A 20,880-nucleotide genomic window follows, 5' to 3' on the forward strand; every position below is an offset into this window, starting at 1 on the left:
GGGAGTCACTCTGAGCTACATAAGAGGATTGGCATTATAATGTATTTAGTGTTAAATCAGGGTTACGTAGTGTGATAGACCCAGGCCAGTTGGGACCAGCAGAGTAGTAGAAGGGAGGTATACTGGCCACTGGATAAGCAGTTTTCTGTTCCCTGAGTGACCAGAGCAGGGGCTGCTCCAGGCTAATGAGAACACCTGACTCCAATTAACCTGATAAGAGTCAGGTGAGGCTGTTAAGCACCTGATTCGAGGTCCCTCTGATGCTATAAAAAGGATCACTCCAGTCAGGCCACAGGGAGCCAGGGGAGAGGAAGTGCATGAGAGAAACTGGGAGCAAGAGGCGTGCAAGAAGCTGAGGCCACGTCCAGACTAGGAATTAAAATCGATTTTAGATACGCAACTTCAGCTACGAGAATAACGTAGCTGAAGTCGAATTTCTAAAATCGAGGTACTCACCAGTCTGGACGGCGCGGCATCGATGTCCACGGCTCTCCGCGTCGATTCCGGAACTCCGTTCGGATTGATGGAGTTCCGGAATCGATGTAAGCGCGCTCGGGGATCGATACACCGCGTCCAGACTAGACGCGATATATCGATCCCCGAGCAATCGATTTTAACCCGCCGATGCCGCGGGTAAGTCTGGACGAGGGCTGAGAGTGAGTAGGCATACTGCTGGAGGATTAAGGACTACAAGCATTATCAGACATCAGGCGGAAGGTCCAGTGGTGAGGATAAAGAAGGTGCTGGGAGGAGGCCATGGGGAAGTAGCCCAGGGAGTTGTAGCTGTTGCGCAGCTGTACCAGGAGGCACTCTAGACAGCTGCAGTCCCCAGGGCCCTGGGCTGGAACCCGGAGTAGAGGCAGGGCCTGAGTTCCCCCCAAACCTCCCAACTCCTGATCAAACACAGGAGGAATTGACCTGGACTGTGGCTTCTACCAGAAAGGAAGGTTTCTGGGCTGTTTCCCGACCCACAGGGTGAATCTGTGGGGCGAGCAAATCCGCCAATAAGTGTAGGACCCACCAAGGCAGAGGAGGAACATTGTCACAGTAGACATTCCCAATTTATGGCAACAAAGACAAATTCTCAGCACCCAAAGGCTATGCTTATTCCCTGACTTCTATGGAAGCACAAAAAAGCCAATCTGTAGCCATCTGCAGATGTGCAGCCTGTAGCAATTACAGGTCCTAACATGTGATATCTCATGATCCAAGTGGCTTCTGTCTCATCTTGAGCTAAGTAGCCTTTGCATGTTGAGACTCACCATTTCTATGGGCCATACCTTTGTATTAGAAACGAGGATGGCCAGAGGTTACGTTTGGTCTTGTGCATGCACTTTGACAATCCCAGGTTTGTTGATGAGAAATTATAATAGTATAGAAGTAATTCACAATTAATAATGAATGCTGCAATAATTCATTATCTGTATCATATTAATACAACTTAAACTGATAGCAGGGCACTTAAAGTTTCTACATTAGTTCATTTTGTAGGCAATATTTAATTTCAAGTGTATAATCTGTTTCAGTCTTTATTGTGCAGTTATTTATATTCTTGAGTGCTTATATACCCTAAAATATTGCTAACTAGCTTTTTGAGATGAACACAATACTTTTGCAGCTTGACCGGTACTGTAGCGGCATTTCTGTGTAGAAGGAATATAGTTTAGAGAGCTATAATGGTCTTTAAAAGGCTTCTTACAGTGAGATTGCACTCACATAAATCACCAGTAAACTGTTCAACATGCATTTAATGGAAACCCCTTGAAGTATTTAATTGATACAGAAATGCTACTTTAAAAATATTTTCTCATACATTGATTTACTATTCTAGGCTATTCCTTTTTGGTATTGAAATGAGTTTTCATAGCTATATCAATGGGAATGTTATAGCTGAATTCTTGCATCATGAACTTTTGTTAAGATACTCGGGCTTGAGAAGATAGCGTGTTTTGAAATATTGTTAATACAACATTATACTTCAATAAAGAAAGTAAATGCTTAAAATGCAGGAAATTCACAGTTAAGATTCAAACACCATCATATCCCCACAGGAATTACAGGTATCTTATGATCTTGGGCTCTCACCAACTGTCACACAAAAAGTAAGTCTGTCCTAGTTGAATTTATTAATTCTCAACAGCATGTTCTTCAATTGTATGGGGGTATAACCTGAGCATGTCCTTCCAACCTCTGCTGGCCACAAGGGGATTTCTACTGCATATTAGGAGAGTGACAAGACAAATTAAGGGCCCTCTAAAATGCCCTTAATCTGGCATCAAGGGAGGCATGTCATGTGAAAAGAGATGTCTGGCAAAAATTCTAGGCTGGATGGAAGGCCGGGAAGCTTCCTAAAATGAGTTATTCTCATTTTAATTTATGGTTTTATTCCCCACAATTTGTTTCCCTCCCACTGTTTATTTCCTCATTAAACATAGAGTTTTCCGGTTGCTTGTATTTTTACCCATGGTAGGTTAGCCTATATCATACTGCTGTAACAACCTCCCTAGCCCTCGTTCTCTGCACTAGACACAGGAGCTCGTAGATGTCCTAATGTAGCAAGCCAGTACCTATTTATCTTCAGGGTGGGCATAGAGCTGCCCAACCCCCTTTGCTTATGTGGATCTGTTAGCCCTGACACACTGATCCCAACTGAACACAGAGGTGTTCTGAAACAATTTATATAAAAGAATATTAGGCAAGGGAATAGGTATAGGCCAAAAGGGGATGGGGATTGAAGGGGACTCAACAGTAACAAAACTGTGTGGTGTTTTAATGAATAATAATAAAAAAAAGACAAACCTTCCCCCACCTCCGGATGTGCCCCAAACCTTCACCTCTATCCAAGGCCTCTAACCCCACAAGTGGTGCATATAAATCAGATGTTCTAGCCTGGTGAGGTAACTGTTCATTGGCTGCTCTGTCTGGTCCTCTGGCCCAACTACTCAGCTTTCATCTGCCATCAAGAAACACATGAGTCTGAGTCCATAGTGTTCAACCCTAGTCCTGATCTATCTGTGTCCATCACAGTCCTGTTCCCCAGGCTCATGGACACTCTCTCACCCAGAGCAACACAGTCCTTCTTTCCACTGAGTGCCCCTTCTCCCTCCTCCCCACTCCTGTAAAGGTGGCACCCCACCTTCCAACTTTCAGCTTCTCCTAGTTGCTCTGGAATCCTCTGGCTTCTTGCCTCTCTAGGCCATTGATCTTCCAGGACACAGCTGCTCACACTTAGGTGCCATCTGATGGCTTATTACATTGTTGTTAAGCGAAGCCACATTTTCACAAACCAAACTTTCATTAATCTCAGTGTGTAGATGAGATCAAGGACTGGTCCCACTTAAGGCCAGATTCCAGTCCCTGCGAGCTGGATTCTTTTCCTCCTTGTATACTCCCATCCAGTGCTTAATTAGTGCCAGGGCTCAGAACTGGTACCTCTAGGCTTGCTGCATTAGCTATGAATGTAAAAAAATTGCTTGAGCCCCAGCATCTCTTTCATTACAAATTAAGCATTGCCCCCAGTAGAACTGTTTACCAAATCCCACTTTCAGTGCCAAACTCAGAGAAGGCGATGGCTCATAGGTGTAATTATGGCAGGATTTGCTCTGAAGAACCTATAGACTGATATTACTTCAGAAGAACAGAACACAGCTTGACCTTCAGATTCCAGGTTTGCACGTGGGGAAAAAAAACACTTGTAAAATAAGTACACTTCATACAATTCAATTATTGAGAAACAAATAGGGGAGAACATCACAATTCCATTCTTAGAGTTCCTTTTAAGAGTAGAGCTACCCTTTAAGTTCGTGTCTGTTTGTCCTTGTATTTGACATTATCCCAAATATCCTTGTAGCATCTGTCCTTCTTATTCCTCTTTAACATTTTTTAAAATTTAGGATGATCCTGAAATTTGTTAATTATTCTGAATATTTTTGTCTACATCTTCTTCACTTCTATTCCATCTTTTCCTGTAATTAGTGTCTGATAAAATAAGTGGCCAACTTCATGTGGGTTTTGACCCTTTGATTTGATAAATTTAATTGAAAACAGCATTTTACTTTTTATTCTGCTCATTCAATTTGCTTTAATTGCTTAGGTGTTTACATAACAATTGTTTCATTTCTGCAAAAATACTTACATTATTTTTGCATCTGTCAATGAGTTTGGCTTGCACACCAGCTTGGGTTTTTTTCAAGCTCTCACAGATCTAATGATAACCAGAGGGACTAATTTGGGTAACACTTTTAAACTGAGGAAACACAAATAAGCAATTAATAGAAATAGCTTTTTTCATCATAAATTGTTATAAAATTTGCTGTAACCTGGTGACATCTATAAATAGCATTTATGTACTCTGGCTTATAAGAGCTTTCAAATGCAGTAGGTACCTTAAAAATCATACATATTTCTTCAATGTTAACACATCTGAGAGTAAGTTGCATAAAAATTATATTAATCATTTTCCATTATTAAAGAATTTATACATGATACTTAACATTGCTGTCATTTGTGTATGACTTTCAAAAGGAGGGTTACACGATTTGTATGAAATCATCATTAATGAACTGTCAGGCACTTTAAAAGTTGTATATTTTGAAAAACTTTAGACTGATATGAGTATAAGTACTACTACTGTAGCATCCGAAGAAGTGGGATGTAGACCACGAAAGCTTATGCTCAAATAAATTTGTAAGTCTCTAAGGTGCCACAAGTACTCCTGTTCTTTTTACTACTATTGTAGTAATGCATATAAAGTATAATATTAACAAATATGACATAACTGTTCAAAAGGTCAGTTTAATCATGTACTGAACTTTAAACACATGAATTCCCAAAAGTTTTTGTTGCAAAACAGGTAGAGTTGATACACACAACATACTGAACACAGACCCTCAAAAGCATGGAAATGAAAAGTTAAGCCACCTAATATTCTCTACTGCTTCACCCATAAACACACAAATTGCCATTACCACGTGTAATGTATGCAGTGGACTATTCACCACAACTTACTCTACCCCCATTTCACCCTTATTTTGGACACACCTCTTTACCATTATTATCCCCCAACACTAGTAGATTGGTTGATTAGTATAGTAGTTGGTTGTGTTGGGAGAAAGTAGTCTGGTAAAGGCTTGTGTGCAAAAGAATGATTTAAAGGGGTGATGGAAAGCTGGCATCCCTAAGGAAACAAAGGTGAGGTCAGCTCTAAAAGTTTCTTTAATGAATTTGATGACGCTCATGCTTTTAGCACAATATCTTTAGTTCCTTTATTGCTACGAAATGAATACACTGGGCTAACATTTACTGCTGGTATCCAGTAACCCCTAGAACTTTCAGCGTAGCCAGAAAAATGTTATTGTAAATAAATTTCTAAATCATTTATAGAACATCTCCTGATGTGGCCTTGACAGATCTGCTTGCCAAAATGGAGGTGCGGCTGCCCTGATAAAAATTTGATTTCCAATGGAATTAAAGAAAGATGCCCTCAAGGAATACTATATTCTATATAGGTTCTTATACCACCTGCATCACATGATATCTGATCTCCTTCCAGTAGTCTGTTAAACAACATGACTAAACATCTGTCACATGTTTGTTCTCTCATCCTCTCCCTAAAGGAAGACATGCTGTGGAGTACCTTGTTCTGGTAGAGGCTGGTATTGGTATAAAAATACACATATTGCTATGTGATTTATTCTAGAGAACCCAAGGTCAAAGAAATGTGTCTTACACTTGGAGTGGAGAGTGTTGAACTTTGTGATGGTCCTTAGTTCTTGCTGGAGTTTATTCCATGGTTTTGGACAACCCTGAACAAACAAGCTTTACTCTTTTCTGGTGGGTTCCATTGTACCAGAGGAACATAGCTATAGACCATGGTCTTCATCTCTGAGCTTTAGACAAACTTAGATGTCTTGGACCATGGCCATGACACGTTCTGAAGATAAAGACCTCAAACTTAATTTGTAATTCTGTGGGAAGCCAATATAGAGATGGGAGGACAGGTTTGATATGGGTGCAGTAGTCTACATTGATGAAGAAGCACACCACAACATTCGTTAATAGCTGGAATTTCCTAAGTGCTGAAGGATTCATGACCACATATATTGCATTGCTGTAGTCCAGCTGAGAGGTTTATAAAGGCGTGAATAACTGAGGCCAGATCTCTGCCCATCAGGAGTAGGATGGAGTCTCCTAGCCAAACAGAGATGGATACTTTTCAGTGAAATCAGCATCCTCAAGAAATTCAAGACAATTCCTAGACCACGACTGAATTGACCAGTTGTGAATGTATATCTTTAACCAGTAGAGATTATCTCACAGCTGCAGACTTTTCAGAATATTTTTTTAACCTGTGTGTTGCTTGGGTTCATCTTCAGCCAGCTATTCTTCATCCAAGCAATCTTGGTGGTAGTGGTATGGTCATATGTGATGAAGGATAGGTAGAGTTGTGCATCATCTTCATATTGCTGGAACTTTAGTCCATGTAATCAGATCAGTTCACCTCATGGTTGCATGTAAACATAGAAAAGGACCAGAGAGAGAAGTGATCCTTGTGGAACTCCACAAGATGTTACCCCTTTTATTCAATGATTAGGAAACTGTGAAGAAATAGTTTATATCATGAACCTTGGCCCAGACAGTGGGGAGTAGTGATTTGGAGTTCTAGTCCTGGGGTGCTATTAAATGTATTGCTGAGTGAGGAGGGGAGCGTCTCTGAACTCTGTGGTTTAACAAAGGCTTCTTTACTGAGGAGCTGTAATAGACAAGGCTTTCTCACTTCCCAGGAATATAGGCAGCATTGCACAGGCATTACAACGGATAGGGGTGGACCCACCATGAACCCTCTCCTGCAGTTAGCCCTCCTACGCACCCTGCTGTTTCCCATGCCCCCTGTCTCAAACATACCCACTCCACTATGGAGGGAAGCTGGGAAGTAGGGCTCTGCTCTCCTTCCATACTTCCCTAGAATATTATCTCCCTAAAAATATACACAATTACCTGGTGATTTTATACTTCTTCAATCTCCTCCAAACACACAACACACATCCCACTTAGCCTATGCACGCAGATCAAGTGAAAATATGCTACTATTAGAGGTTGCTGATAAGGGTTTCAATGCTTGGAGGGAGATGAATGTGCTGTGTATTTCCTTATCTGTAAAACTTCCTCCTGCTTCCTATGTGGAAATTGTTCCTATAAGTGGAAACATGCTATTGGGCACTGGTCTAGGGTTAAGAACTGTCCCATAACTTGGTATTACTTTATTTTTGAGTGTCTGCACTGGGGAGCAGTTACACTTTATTTTTAAAACAAAGTTTTTATTTATAAAACTTATCAGTATTTCCCTTCTTTTTACTCATTACCTCTTCCCAAATATTTTCTATCCTGAAACTTTGCTTGAGATTTTAAATTAGAAGGAATTTTTTTGTGTACTTAATGCTCCATATTAAACAAGTGGAATTTAAATTCTCATTTCCTTGATGTTCTGTTTTATGTTAAACAAATTGAGGATTATACATCAATGTTATAAATATACATATAATCACTTCTTTAATTATGTATATGATTGCTGCCTAACTCCATAATACATTACTACAGTTCATGTGGAACTGAAAGATTTTCATTTTGAAAGAAGATTTTCACAATATTAATTTTCTTTGATTTTTTTTGGCATGTTTTATTTGACACACCTAGAAAACACAATGTTTTGGCATTTACTTATCAACAGTGTTCATTTTTTGTTATATTTAACGTTCCTTTCATGGTGATATGAATTTTCAGCTGTTTGAAGAATGTTGATGCAACCTCAAAAAGGCATTTAGTATGCAGCTTGTCTTTCATTCTGTAAACAGTGAGGGAGAGGCTGGGCGGGGTCATTATTATTATTTTTTTTCTGAACCATAATGTAAAGGTTTAGTGCTCACAAGTAGGTGCCTGGGCAGATTAGCATTTATGTTGCAAATAACTAGTTCGATGGAGATGGTATTATGTTGCAAATAACTAGGTGGAGATGGTATTTTTTCTTTTTTTTAAGAATAGCAATTCATAAACATTTTAAAGGAAAATATATTTGTGTACAGAAACTTGGTGAACTCAAATGTCTTTTTAAAAATAATTGGCTTAGTCAGCAGAAAGGAAATTTTAGGTTAGATAGTAGGAAAAACTTTTCAGCTATAAGGATAGACAAGTACTGGTACAGCTTACCTAAGAATCCCTATCATTGGAAGATTTTAAGAACAGCTTAGACAAACACCTGTCAGAGTGGTCTAGGTATATTTGATCCTGCCTCAGTGCAGGGGGACAGACTATATGACCTCTTGAGGTCCCTTTCCAACTCTGTTTCTTGGGCTGTGTATCTGTGCACAAACACTGTGTTCTTATAAAGAATGCAGCCTCCATTCCTGGGTTTTGAGCCAGAGCAGGATTTTGTTCTATGCCTATGGTTTCTGTATGGTTGGGGTCTCACTGAAGGTTCTTCTCCTGTACAGCAACTACTAGAATTCAATAATCCTACAGGCATGGGTGGCTGGTGACCCAGCCACTGGGGGAGGCTAGCCCCCATCCACACCACTTGTGCCTGAGGCCCTGATCCTCCCCTTTCCCTTCTGCCCCACAGGAGCCCAGAGGACCCCCAGCCCTGGTGCACCACGCAGCATAGACACAATGCCTCCAGCCATGGTGGGCTAAGCAGCGTGGCAGCAGTGCCCTGAGTCCTGGTGCATTGGGTGGCTGTGCCTCCCAGTCCCAGTGTGCCACAGCACCCCCAGCCCAGGAGCACTGGCCAGCACAGTCCAAGCACCGGGAGGGTGGCACGGTCCCAGTGCCAACTGGCCTGAGTTCCCACGGCAGGCCAGTCAGGCCCAGTTAGGGCAGAGTGCAGGGAACTGCAGGAGGGGGCAGGGAGTAGAGCATGGTCAGGGCTATGCCAGACTGTTTGGGGAGGCACAGCCTCCCCCAGCCTTTGATACCCACCATGCAGGCTTACAGGAACATAGGAATTGCCGTACTGGATCAGACTTTGGCCCATCTATTCCAGTTTCCTGAATCTAACAGCAGCAGTACCATATTCCTCAAGGCAAGGCAGTTAAACACCATTATTATGCTGAGAGGTGCTGGTGACTTCATGAATTACAAACATCATGCGTCCTTCCATTAACATAAAGGTCCATATGAGTTAGGGCTGGTCCAGACTAGGGGAGGAAAATCGATCTTAGATACGCAACTTCAGCTACGTGAATAACGTAGCTGAAGTCAAATATCTAAGATCGAATTACTCACCCGTCCAGACGGCGCAGGATCAATGTCCGCGGCTCTCCGTGTCAATTCCGGAACTCCGTTGCGGTTGATGGAGTTCCGGAATCGATATAAGCACGCTCGGGGATCGATATATCGCGTCTAGACGCGATATATCGATCCCCGAGCAATCGATTTTAACCCCCCGATACGGCGGGTAGTCTGGACATGGGCTAAATCACAAGCCACCCATCTAGGAATTTTGGGCTGAGTGGGTGGAAGGTTTTTGCTGAGCTGTGTGTGTATAAAAATATATTCATATTCATATTTTTTCTTGCACTAATTTTAAGAACATGTGGTTATCTTTGGAGTGCCAAAGGCACAAGAAAATTATGGAATAGGAAATATTCTGAGGTGTGCAATCTAGGAATTGCAGCTAAAATGGTACATGAGGATACTGTTTGTTCAATATGTGAAATCTTCAGCACTACTTTTAATAAAGTATTTCTAGTGAATTGTGGAGCTGTGGCTCAGCCATATTCTGGATCTTTTAGAGAGGCTATACTGCGGCAGAGAAGTCTGTAATCCCATTTTCTTCTATGTGACTTTTGCTTTAAAGGGACCAATCAATCACTTCACAGATTGTACTTCTCTGATAGCATTAGTTGTGTCAGCAACAGTTACTTCCACACTGTAATTACCAGTAGCATATGACTGTTTCATGTAGACAACATTCTTCTTCTCTTTAATCAGTCTTTCAGAAAGACAATTTTTTCTTTTATCACAGTTGGTAAAACTCAAATGCACTGATAGAATGTAAGAAATATAATTGCACTTCACTATTTTATATAAATACACTTCACTTTTTATCGTGATGAAGCCTGGTATAAGTTGACATAGCTCAGTGGGTCTATCACACAAGTGCTTTGCAAGGAATGCTGCATGATAGAATACAGACAGTAATGCATAGTGTGTATATTTCATATTTATTAAATAACACTGTAAGCGAATATGGCTTTCATACAGGCATAAAAAAAATCAGTCTGTGTCCCTAATAGCTATCAATCTAAGATAAGCCTTTATAAAATGATGACTAAGACACTTACAAAGTTCCTGAATATACACTTATATTTACATTTGTAATTGTTTTTGGACACATTTGTAATAAATAATATGTTGTTGGTCCTTGTCACCTATTCATCTTGAAAGTCTTCATCTATGTACTGTAGCAAGGTCAGATTATCAAAACAGATAAACCCACAAGAAAGAAAAATTGCTGTTTTAACTCTACCAAAACAAAATACAGTTAACGATTTAGTACATTTTGCTGGACAGGTGTGAAGGCACAAGCTCCTAAGCCCCACTGACTTTCAACTTAACATATGTTCCTAAGTGACTTAAGCTTTTTTGAAAATGTTTTCCACTGTCCCAGAGGGAGTGTCAGATAAGCAGAAGCAGAGTGCCTGCTACTACACCTTCTTATGGGATGCAGATTGCTATCTCCTGAGTAGCCAGCTAGCCCTGTAGGGCCATTTGAGCCTAAGGAAGTAGGGATGCAGCAGTCTCTATGCTTTTCTGAACACTGGGACTGCAATCATTCCCTTGTGTTCTCCTCTAATTGGGCACCCATAATGTCCAGGCAGAATCTGTCCTGTTGTGATGAACCTGTATATTCCTAATTCAGCAAAAGCTGTCACACTGATTAAAACTTAATCCTGAACCATAGTGTGTGCAACTAGCATTTGCATCCGATAACTGTCACTGCAGAAACACATTTTTTCTCTCATGCAATCTTAAAATGTTTCATATTGCTAAGGTAGGTATTATATTTTCACATTTATTTCAGACCCACTAGCTTACCTTTTATGCTGCTCCCATGAGATCTTACCATATAATAAAGCTGATTGATTTAAAAAAAAAAAGTTGCATTGCTATTTTCATAGTACCAAAGTGTTTGCATATTATCTGATTCAACAGGGAAAGCTTAGACCAAATAATTCACATGCTGGAATTTGGAAATGAATAAGACTGTCAAGGAGAGGAAAGCAGAAAAGATGACTGCCATATAAGTGTACAGGTAAATAATAAAACCATCACAGGGTGCATAAGAATTAAATGTTGGTGGTTGCACACACCTTTGCATGTATCCGAACACCATAGGAATTCCTGACTAAGGTGAGCCTCAGGATTTATAATTCCCCTCTCCAACGTAGACAAATGATATCACTCACTTTACACATTTTTCTTGTCCTTTTTCTTTGCCTTGTATTCAAATCTTCTTTAATGAACATAAATGCAAATTGTAATATTTCTTTGAGGTTTTGTTTACTTGTACATTTATTTCACTCAGTTTTTAATAACTTATCTTATAAATTCCCCTTATTTGGGGAAAGAGAATGAAGGAGGGAGAGGTCTTTTTATTCCTGTTATCTCTTGAACAAATTTACCTCAAGTATCTACTTGTGTATGTAATCTTAAATGTTTTGTATATAGATAGCAAAATAAATAGTGAAAAGTGCTAGCCTAGGTACTTTGAATGACAGTGATTAAATTGTTTTGACACTGAAGTGGTCACTTAAGGACTGTCTGAGCAGTTGAAAGAAATTACATAAGTTAAATGATCTTTGATTTAAGCATTAGGACCTCAGTTCAGCCAAGCACTTAAATAAATTCTTAACTTTAAGCATGTTTGTAATCCCATCTTCATTCAGCAAAACTGGAATAAATTGAGATGATTTCAATGGGATTTTGAGCACCTCATCATTTTGCTGAATTGGGGCCTGCACTAGGAAAGATGTCAAAAACTTGTTAAAGTCTGAAAGTACATGGCTGGGTGTCTTTACATTATAATATACTCTACTGTACACTATTAATTTGCAAAATATTTCCAAACTTCAAGCTCATGTTACAACTACATAAGTTAATAAAGGAACACAAATGGAATAATTTAAAAGTATGAAAATGGACATCTAAGTCAATATTTCTCAACTATACTCACAGTTCATAGTCTTTAAATCACATTAATTTACATTTTTGAAAAACATCACAATGAATATTCTAAAAAGATCTGTAACTATGCCCTAATTCTGCTTCAACCTATGGACCAGAAACTCTCCTGCACCCATGCCCACCACACCATAAGCATCTCCAGTAAGAGAAAACACAACTTTCCCACTACCTATGGGCCATGGATACTCTTGCAGTTCACATACCCAGTATTAGTCAGAAACATCATATATTTTATTCTCCATATACACAGCAGATTTAATTATCTCTCCCCTCTTCCACTATGGTCAAGACAACAAAACATACTTTATCTTCTCTGTATATAGTTCAGAAATAATATATCCATTAAGTCACAATTAGGAAGAAAACTCAACTATCCCATTCACCATGCCTACTCATAGCAGGAAGCATAATATGATTTCCCTCTTGACACTCCAGATCTCATGTTCTTTTTACAGACAACCCATCTTCATCCAATTACCTCTATCATGTGTTAGGCCATAGATTTTTGATTACCTTATTCATCAAACCAGGCTATTTATTTTTATTTACTTACCATGGGAGGAAGAAAAAGGTTGAGAGAATACAATAGATGTGTAGAATGCCAGGGGTTCTCAGACTGTGGTCCGTGGACTACTAGTGGTCCATGAGCTCCATTCAGGAGGTCTGCAGATAGTTCTCTCAAAGGTGCGCACCTGGGAGGCTGCTCACAAGAGAATGAAGGGCCACTCACCTAATTAGTAGATCCCCAAAGGTGTGGCTCCACTGATTAGGTGCCTGGACCCTGGAGAAGATGCACATGTAAGGTGAGGGGGTGGCCTGGGGGGGAGGGGGAATAGGAGGGAAGAAGAAGGGAGCAATGGGGTGAGAAGAGGGGGGTGGGGGTAATTTGGGACGTTCAGGGCTGCGGCTTCAGAGAAAGAGATGACTTTACCTAGCTCCAGGGCTGTGGCTGCCGGGGAGTTACCCAGCTCCCTCCCAGCCTCAGCTCAGGGGCTGCCGTGGCAGTGGAGAGAGGGCACATCCATCGCATTAGAAAGGTAAGGCTACTGATATTAAAATATGAGCTCTGTGCTTTTATCTGTAGAACCAAAAAATGTTATTTTTTATTTTGATATAGTGCTTTTATCCAAAGCGCTTAACGATAGCTAGCTAAGGGTACAAACAACACTTGGAAAGATTAAGTGTTCCGCCAAGACCCTCAGGAATTTTCAAGTGGTCTGTGGTGGAAAAAAAAAGTTCGAGAACCACCATTGTAGTTAATATGATGTGAATATATTTCTGTTAGATGGATGATGGGTGGAGAGTTAAGGTTGTTGTATATACTTTTTATGTGGGCACTAATTAAGTCCTGCAACATGAGTGTATTTGAATCGTATCATTTGTCCATAATGCATGCTGCATTTACTGTATTTTTGCCCACTTAAACAGTAATTTTTCTACTAAAATATCTATGTAAGTTGTGTTAGCAGTTGTATTTTAAACATGAAGCTTGAAATCTAAAATTATATTAAAGAATTTGGAGTTGCTTTTTAAAATCATAGAATAAAATAACCAAAATATAAGAAGTTATTTTCATATGATTAGGCTTGGAAGGGTTAGATTTTTATCAGTAAAAGTCAATTTTCCTGTATACACACAAACTGAGAAAATATTTCCATTGATGAGATAAATTTACAGATAACTAAATAAGAATTCTGCTTTGAGAATTTTAGAGTTTGATATAAAGATATTTCCTTAGTATATTATGACATGTGATGTTGACAATTTGTGGTTTAACAGTTATAAAGCTTTAACTTTTTGAATCTCAACGTCATCTGTCATTAAGTAATTATTGTCTGACCCCCTCCCCCATAATTATCTACAACTGTGAAAATTTAAATAAATAAAAAATAGTTAAATAAACATTGATATCTGACACTATATAAAAATATAAAATTCTGCCAAGCCTACATATAATTATGAACTTCTACTTTGACTAAAATTACAGAATACTGGTATTTTTCATTGTTGTTGTCTTAGATCCTTAAATAAATGTGGCATCAGAACTCTGGTCTCAATCATTATTTAAAATGAATGCAATGTGTTTATGGTGCACCACAGTAGACTAGCATTTCTGCTGATGAACACTGCAAACTAATTTTACTCTCAGATATAGAAAAGAGAGGTAAACCTTCCTTTAAATAAAAACTAAATGGATTTGATTCTATTCTACAGGTGCAGGACATCTCTGCCAGGGTAAAGTAGTAGCAAGTATGAATCTGCATAATCTCTGAGGGTCTGCCTGGTGCCTCCTTCTGGGCCCCTCTGAGTATGTCTGCATCTCCAAACAGACAAATAACCCCCACCCTCCCAACAGCAGCAGATCTCAGAGCCTAGGTCTGCAGACTCTGGCTTCTTGAGCTTAGGCTACAGCACTAAAAACAGAAGCGTAGACATTTCTGTTCTGGTGGGAGCTCAGGCTCTGAGGCTACATCTACACTATAGGATAAATTCGAATTAGCTTAAACCGATTTTATAAAACAGATATTATAAAGTCGATTGTGCGCGTCCACACTAGGCACATTAATTCGGAGGTGTGTGTCCATGGTCCTAGGCTAGCGTCGATTTCTGGAGCGGTGCACTGTGGGTAGCTACTGTAAAATAATGAGGCCAATAACGTCGATTTGCGTCCACACTAACCCTAATCCGATATAGTAATATCAATTTTAGCGTTACTCCTATCGTTTTGTAGGAGTACAGAAATCGATTTAAAGAGCCCTTTAAATCAATATAAAGAGCAGTGTAGTGTGGATGGGTGCAGTGTTAAATCGATTTAAAGCTGTTAAAATCGGTTTAACAGCGTAGTGTAGACCAGGCCTGAGACTCCCCTTGCCCACGCCAGGTCTCAGAGCCCAAGCGGGAATTTCTACAATGCCACAGTAGAACACACAAGCAACAAGCACCCAAGTCGGTAAATCTGGCCTCTGAGACTTGCTGCCACAAGTTGGTTTCTTTCTTCCCCACCCCCATCTCCCAGTGTAGACATTCCCTCACAGTTGGGAGCAGCTTAGTGCACTCCTGTAACAACTATGAACCATCTATAAATATGTAAATGGATAAAGTGTCAAATGGTGCTCAAGAATACCTATCCTGGCCTTTGTAGGATCAATAGAATTTGGGGCTGTGCATTGCAAATGACTATCTCTGTGCAGCATTATACAGTGCTCCCATATGTTTGCATTTACATATTATCTGGGAAAGCAGAATTGAGTCCAAGAAATATAGTGATTTATGTTGGACACTTCTGTTTTATCTAGATTGGGCACGGGGCATTTCTTCTTATTGTGCTGTACACATGCAACGGGGCTCCAGTTCCTCAATTTAGGCCCCTACAAGTTACCACAACACAAACAAATATAATAACAAATTTAATTGACTCTGATCAGGTACACCATATTAAATTCAATGCAATGAAGGAATGCTATACCCTGAAGAAATCTAATACTTACAGGGTTAACCAATAGCACTTTTGGGTAAGCAAGAATGGCAAAAAGCAAGTTGCAAAAAATTTCTTACTGCAAAATAAAATTGTAATTAGCTTTTCTTATGGAAACACCTTTCTAACTCCTATGCTACTTTCCCTGAATACAGAGTTCAGCTTTTAGAATATTTTTGTTAGACTATTATGAAAGCTTTTGTCCCCTTTTAAATGTAGCTTCTCTCAGAAGAAACGGTAGAGTGTATTATAGGCATGAAATCTCATGGGATCATAGTGTAGCTTGGTGGAAACAAAAGGTATGCAGAGTAAATATGGTATAAAATAAAAGTGCTTTTCTTTGAGTCTTGTGAAGAAAGAGTAGCTGCATGGAGCTTGGCATTAAACTTTACATAATGCAGTAACTGAACCTGCTGCAGAAACACAATGCCTTTTTACATAAAATATGGTTACTTATTTACATTACTTACACAAAGTTGGAATAAGTTTTGTTACCTTCTTAGTCATTGCTTCATTAGTCAGACAACGACAAAGTATCAGATAAAATTTTCATGTTTATTGGTGAATTATAAATTTGGGGATGGACATTCATCGGATGTAAATCAGTGCAGCACCATTGATTTCAATGAGACTGCCAATTTTCACCTCCCGAGAATCAGTCCTGTTAACCAGAATATATTGTGATATGAACTAGTTTAGAAATCTGGTGAAGGACTGTCCTAAAGATTCTTTTGTACTCTAGATCCATTTTTTATATCTCACCTGTTTAGAAGGCTTCTATTATGAGGATAACACAATTAAGAAATTTCTCCATGCTGCCATGCTAAAGTTTGCGTGGATAACTATTACCACTTGTTTAGATAGCACAAACATAATTACTTGGTGTTTGACAATAAGAAATGTAGATCATTTAAGTCATTCCCTTATACTTGGATCTGTTGGGTTTTCTGGGTTTTTTCTCCCCGGTGATTGCTTTTATTAGGATGCATGAAGCTTAGCACTTTTCGCTTGAAATAGTGGTAACATTTTACGCCCGTCTGCCACAGTAATGAAAAGAATCTGTCCTTCTTTCTGTTTGTGGTATAGTAAAAAAAAAAGTATAAACAGTGAATTCCTGAGCTTGCTGTGAGATGGAAGGTCATTAACAGGGCACTTGAGCAGATTGGAATTACAGTCAATTGAGAAGATGAAACATCCTAAATGGCCTAATGCAGCAACTAAGTGCTTCTTAAATTCCAGAACTTTTACTTGAGCACAGCATTCAGGACTAAAGTGAATTTCCATTTCCTTTTAGTAAATGCTGTTTTATATAGTTATAGTTGAAGGGGCAACATAGAATCAATCTGCTGTGTTTACATTCTCTCTATAGCAGCATTAAACTAATTTGTCAAGTTATAAATGTGAAATCTGATTCTCGGTTAATATATAGTTACACACTGAAATTAATAGAAATGACGGGTTTTTAAGCAATAAGTGTATTTAGCGTCGCTATAGCCCCTGTCAGCCAGTGAAATTGTTTTGTCTTTTGAGTACCTGAAATTCCTACAAGAGGACAATCGCTTTAGCTTTGTGGGAATGATAGGCAAGGTTTCAGTTTAGCCTTGAAAGTTCTGGAACTGCTTGTCCCCTTAAAAATAATCCAAACAATCAAAAACAAAAACCTGTTGTTTTAGGGCTAGACTGTGGCATTGAGAAGATCCCTACTTTTGGAGGGCAGTGGAGTTAAAGTGAATGCTAAGGGTTTGTCAGTGGTTCTGACTATCTTTATTTCCAAAGTTTTTAAGAACAGTTTCATTTAAAAGGAAAATACAGAAAACATCTACATTCCTGTGAATGGAGTCTCGCCAGATGAAGTCAGGTCTACATGATATGAACCACTATGTCTTTTCTGTAATACTAGATGTAGAGGAAAATCCAATCTAATATATAGAGCAAGAAGCATTTTTGTATATGAACACAAAAACCTGCAAGAGGCATAAGTATGTAAGGTATGACCAAATGTAGCCAGTCTGAATGGTACAACAATGGAGTCGGAATGCTGGGTATCTCGTTGTTTTACAGCTGTACTTACAGTTTTTCTGCTTCACCGAAGAGAGATTTGCCATTTAATCGAAAAACAAAAATTTTGATCATTTTTTAATTGCCGAGATTTAAAACATATGTAATTGTTTCAAATATTGTTTGAGATGTAGACAATTTTGCATTATGCAATGAGACACTACAGAGTAATGTATAACAAGGACACCCACTGGTGCATTACGTAGGCTAAAGTATTTATAAGGGATATAAATGCTCATGCTTCAAGACCCATCACTAAGGCACTGATCAAGACTATCAATTAAGTCTCGGCTGAATGTAGAGCTAGCATAGTAATCCTGGCACACAGGGGCTGTCAGAGTGGGGAGGGGTACATAAGGAGTCTGGTCCAAATGCAATATGGACAGCTGAGCCCATATGTTGTGCTAACCTATCTTAGGCGCATGGCTGGGGCAAAGCACAGAAATCCCTTCTATGGCTCCCAGAGATAGCTCTCCTCAATTTCTGCAGCCTCACTTCATTGTGCCAAGTGGTTCTTGGACACAGAACTGTGTTTGCCTCTATACGGTTACTAGAGCAAAAGAAAACATTTGTACAGAGGCATATTTTCAAACCATGACACATTCCCCATAGAAACAAATAGAGTAAATGGGCAAATCAAGAGGAAACCTGTGCAAAATTCACATTTCCTCTTTTTGTGAAACTGAACATTAAAATATCTTCCATTTTTGTGACTTTCAGATTTTGCTATACTCTGTTCTAACAAAAATTACTATTTTTTGCAGTTAATGTGAAAATGCAAGTGTATACTGGTTTATTTAAAATGAAAAATTAACCTTTGCTCAAAAATGGGCCCATTTTCACTTGGATATGGGTCTGTGTTGGCTCAAAAAATATTTTGTGATTTAGCAGAGCAATCCATGACCATGACCCATTTTCAAATTAATAACATGCAAAACCTTCAATTTGGAATCATTTTGCATGTTTTTATCATGAATATTTTGCTACTCACAATATATTGAAGGCATTGACTCTTAAGATATATCTCAATTAGCCTCTGCTTTTGCACCCACAATTTTGTGCCCACATGTATTGTCATTTGTGGTCACTGTTTGGCATGCAGATAACTTCAGACTCATTTTATAGAATTTAATTCTGCAATTAGATGATTTGTGGGTGCAATCAGATAGTTATTTGAGTTTTGTAAAAGGCACTTGCAGTGGTACCTACATATAAATGGAAGACACTTTTCAAAATCAGGCCCCCTCTGTCTTTTTAAATATAATATTTTTATTGTGTACTTCCTACCAGAAGAGGCAAGAAAGAAACAGCAAGTGTGGAGAACTAATAAAATATACAGGAATAGTTCCCTGGAAGAGGATACAGGTGCAGAAACACAATTAAAGCATGTCACCTTACAAATAATGGCCTTGTTTGTAAAGTTTCACTAAAATCATAAGCCTAAAAATGACCTAAGTGCCTGAAAATGGCCACAGACAAAAAAACGGTTTTCCTAGATGAACATATGGAACTCGATTTGCTCACTGTCAGCATTATACATGTTGAATATTTGGGATCTAATCTTGTACTAAGCTGTTCTCTAAACACATTAGGTTACTTTCTTTATTACAGGGTAAGATTTATTTCTCAGAGGATCTAATTTCAACTATCACATAACATGCTACTTATCTATTGATCCTTTGAACTTTCAAGTCTCAGCATTTGTTCTGCTGTGGCTTTGTGACTGTTAGCTATTAGAGCCGTCACAGCGTAGTTTGACTCCAATATACATTTGGTGTACTATATATTTAGCAGATGATATTGCTTAGAGGAACCTTAGAGTTCATCTCAAATTTTGACCTACATTAAGTTTGTTCATAAAGTGTATGTAATTCCTTATGGTCCAAATCCTGTAGTCTTTATTCTTTATTTGCACAATTTCCACTGGCTGCAATTGAAGTTCTGCATGAATAAACTCTGAATGATTTTGGCACTATGTGTTTATCATTCTATTAGTTTGTATGAAAACAAATGTTTCCTTTTTTTATTTACTGCATTCAAAAAAAAAAATCAGTACATTCATTGGGCTTGATCCTGCTGCTGTTCCAGTCAATGGACAAGCTCCCATTAACTATAATATTCATTAGGAGTTTCATTGTGCAACAATTCCTACAATAACAAACAAGCATATGCCTTTGATGGAAGAATCTCTACTTACTAGAAAAAAGTGAATATAATTAAAACTGCATCTTGCATAGAAGATTAAACTTTCACCTCATACATAACTTTACACCATTTAATATAAATAACGATGCTTCCAGTTTACTACTTCTATGGTTAACTATCTGCCCTCAGGTGTAGGCCATAGATCAACTCTCACATGTTCTGCCAACCTCTCAATCTGGCAAAGCACAAATGTGAGATGGTACCAAATAACGAATCATAACAATTATTCCTGCAGGAAATTTAAAATGCTGTGAAGTTCTTTCCTTTTTTGTAAATAAATTCCTGTAATTTCATTTCCATGATGGTGCAAATGCTAATCAAGTATAGAAGTAAGAGGATGCCATATTTCTGTGAAATGTAGGTATCTTTGGGAATAAAATTAATAATATCCCTTTCACTTGAAATTGTTCATCAAAGATTTTATGTGAATTTATTTCAGACTATGTGCTGCTCACAAGCTACTTCCTACTCTAGGGATGAGATTCTGGGATCTTTAGGTCACCTTTTGTCCTCCCTAGCTGGGGCTGCGCTGTAGCCTGTTGAGGCACCTGGTGTCCCTTAGGATGGGACCCTGTCTAAGTAATGGTAGGTTCCCTGGACTTCTCTGGGGGCCACAGCACTACCTGGAATATCTCCAACACTATGGTCCAGATTTTAAAAGCTATTTAGATGATGAGTGCACCTAACTGGAGTCTTGAAAGTGACTTTTAGGCTCTTAAGTGCCTAAATTTTTTTTTGGAAATGAGATTTAGGCTCTTAAAAAAGTTAGGTGTTGCAATGCTGAGCACAGCAATGCCTAAATAGGCCCAGATTTTTGAAGTTAAGTGCTGGGGCCCTGCCTCCAGCATGCCCTCTACTGTAACTGTTCTCCACAGTTGCTGTATTAGAGGTATCCTCTCCTG

Source organism: Gopherus flavomarginatus, chromosome 5 (genome assembly GCF_025201925.1).
Source record: "Gopherus flavomarginatus isolate rGopFla2 chromosome 5, rGopFla2.mat.asm, whole genome shotgun sequence".
NCBI classification, from domain to species: Eukaryota; Metazoa; Chordata; order Testudines; family Testudinidae; genus Gopherus; species Gopherus flavomarginatus.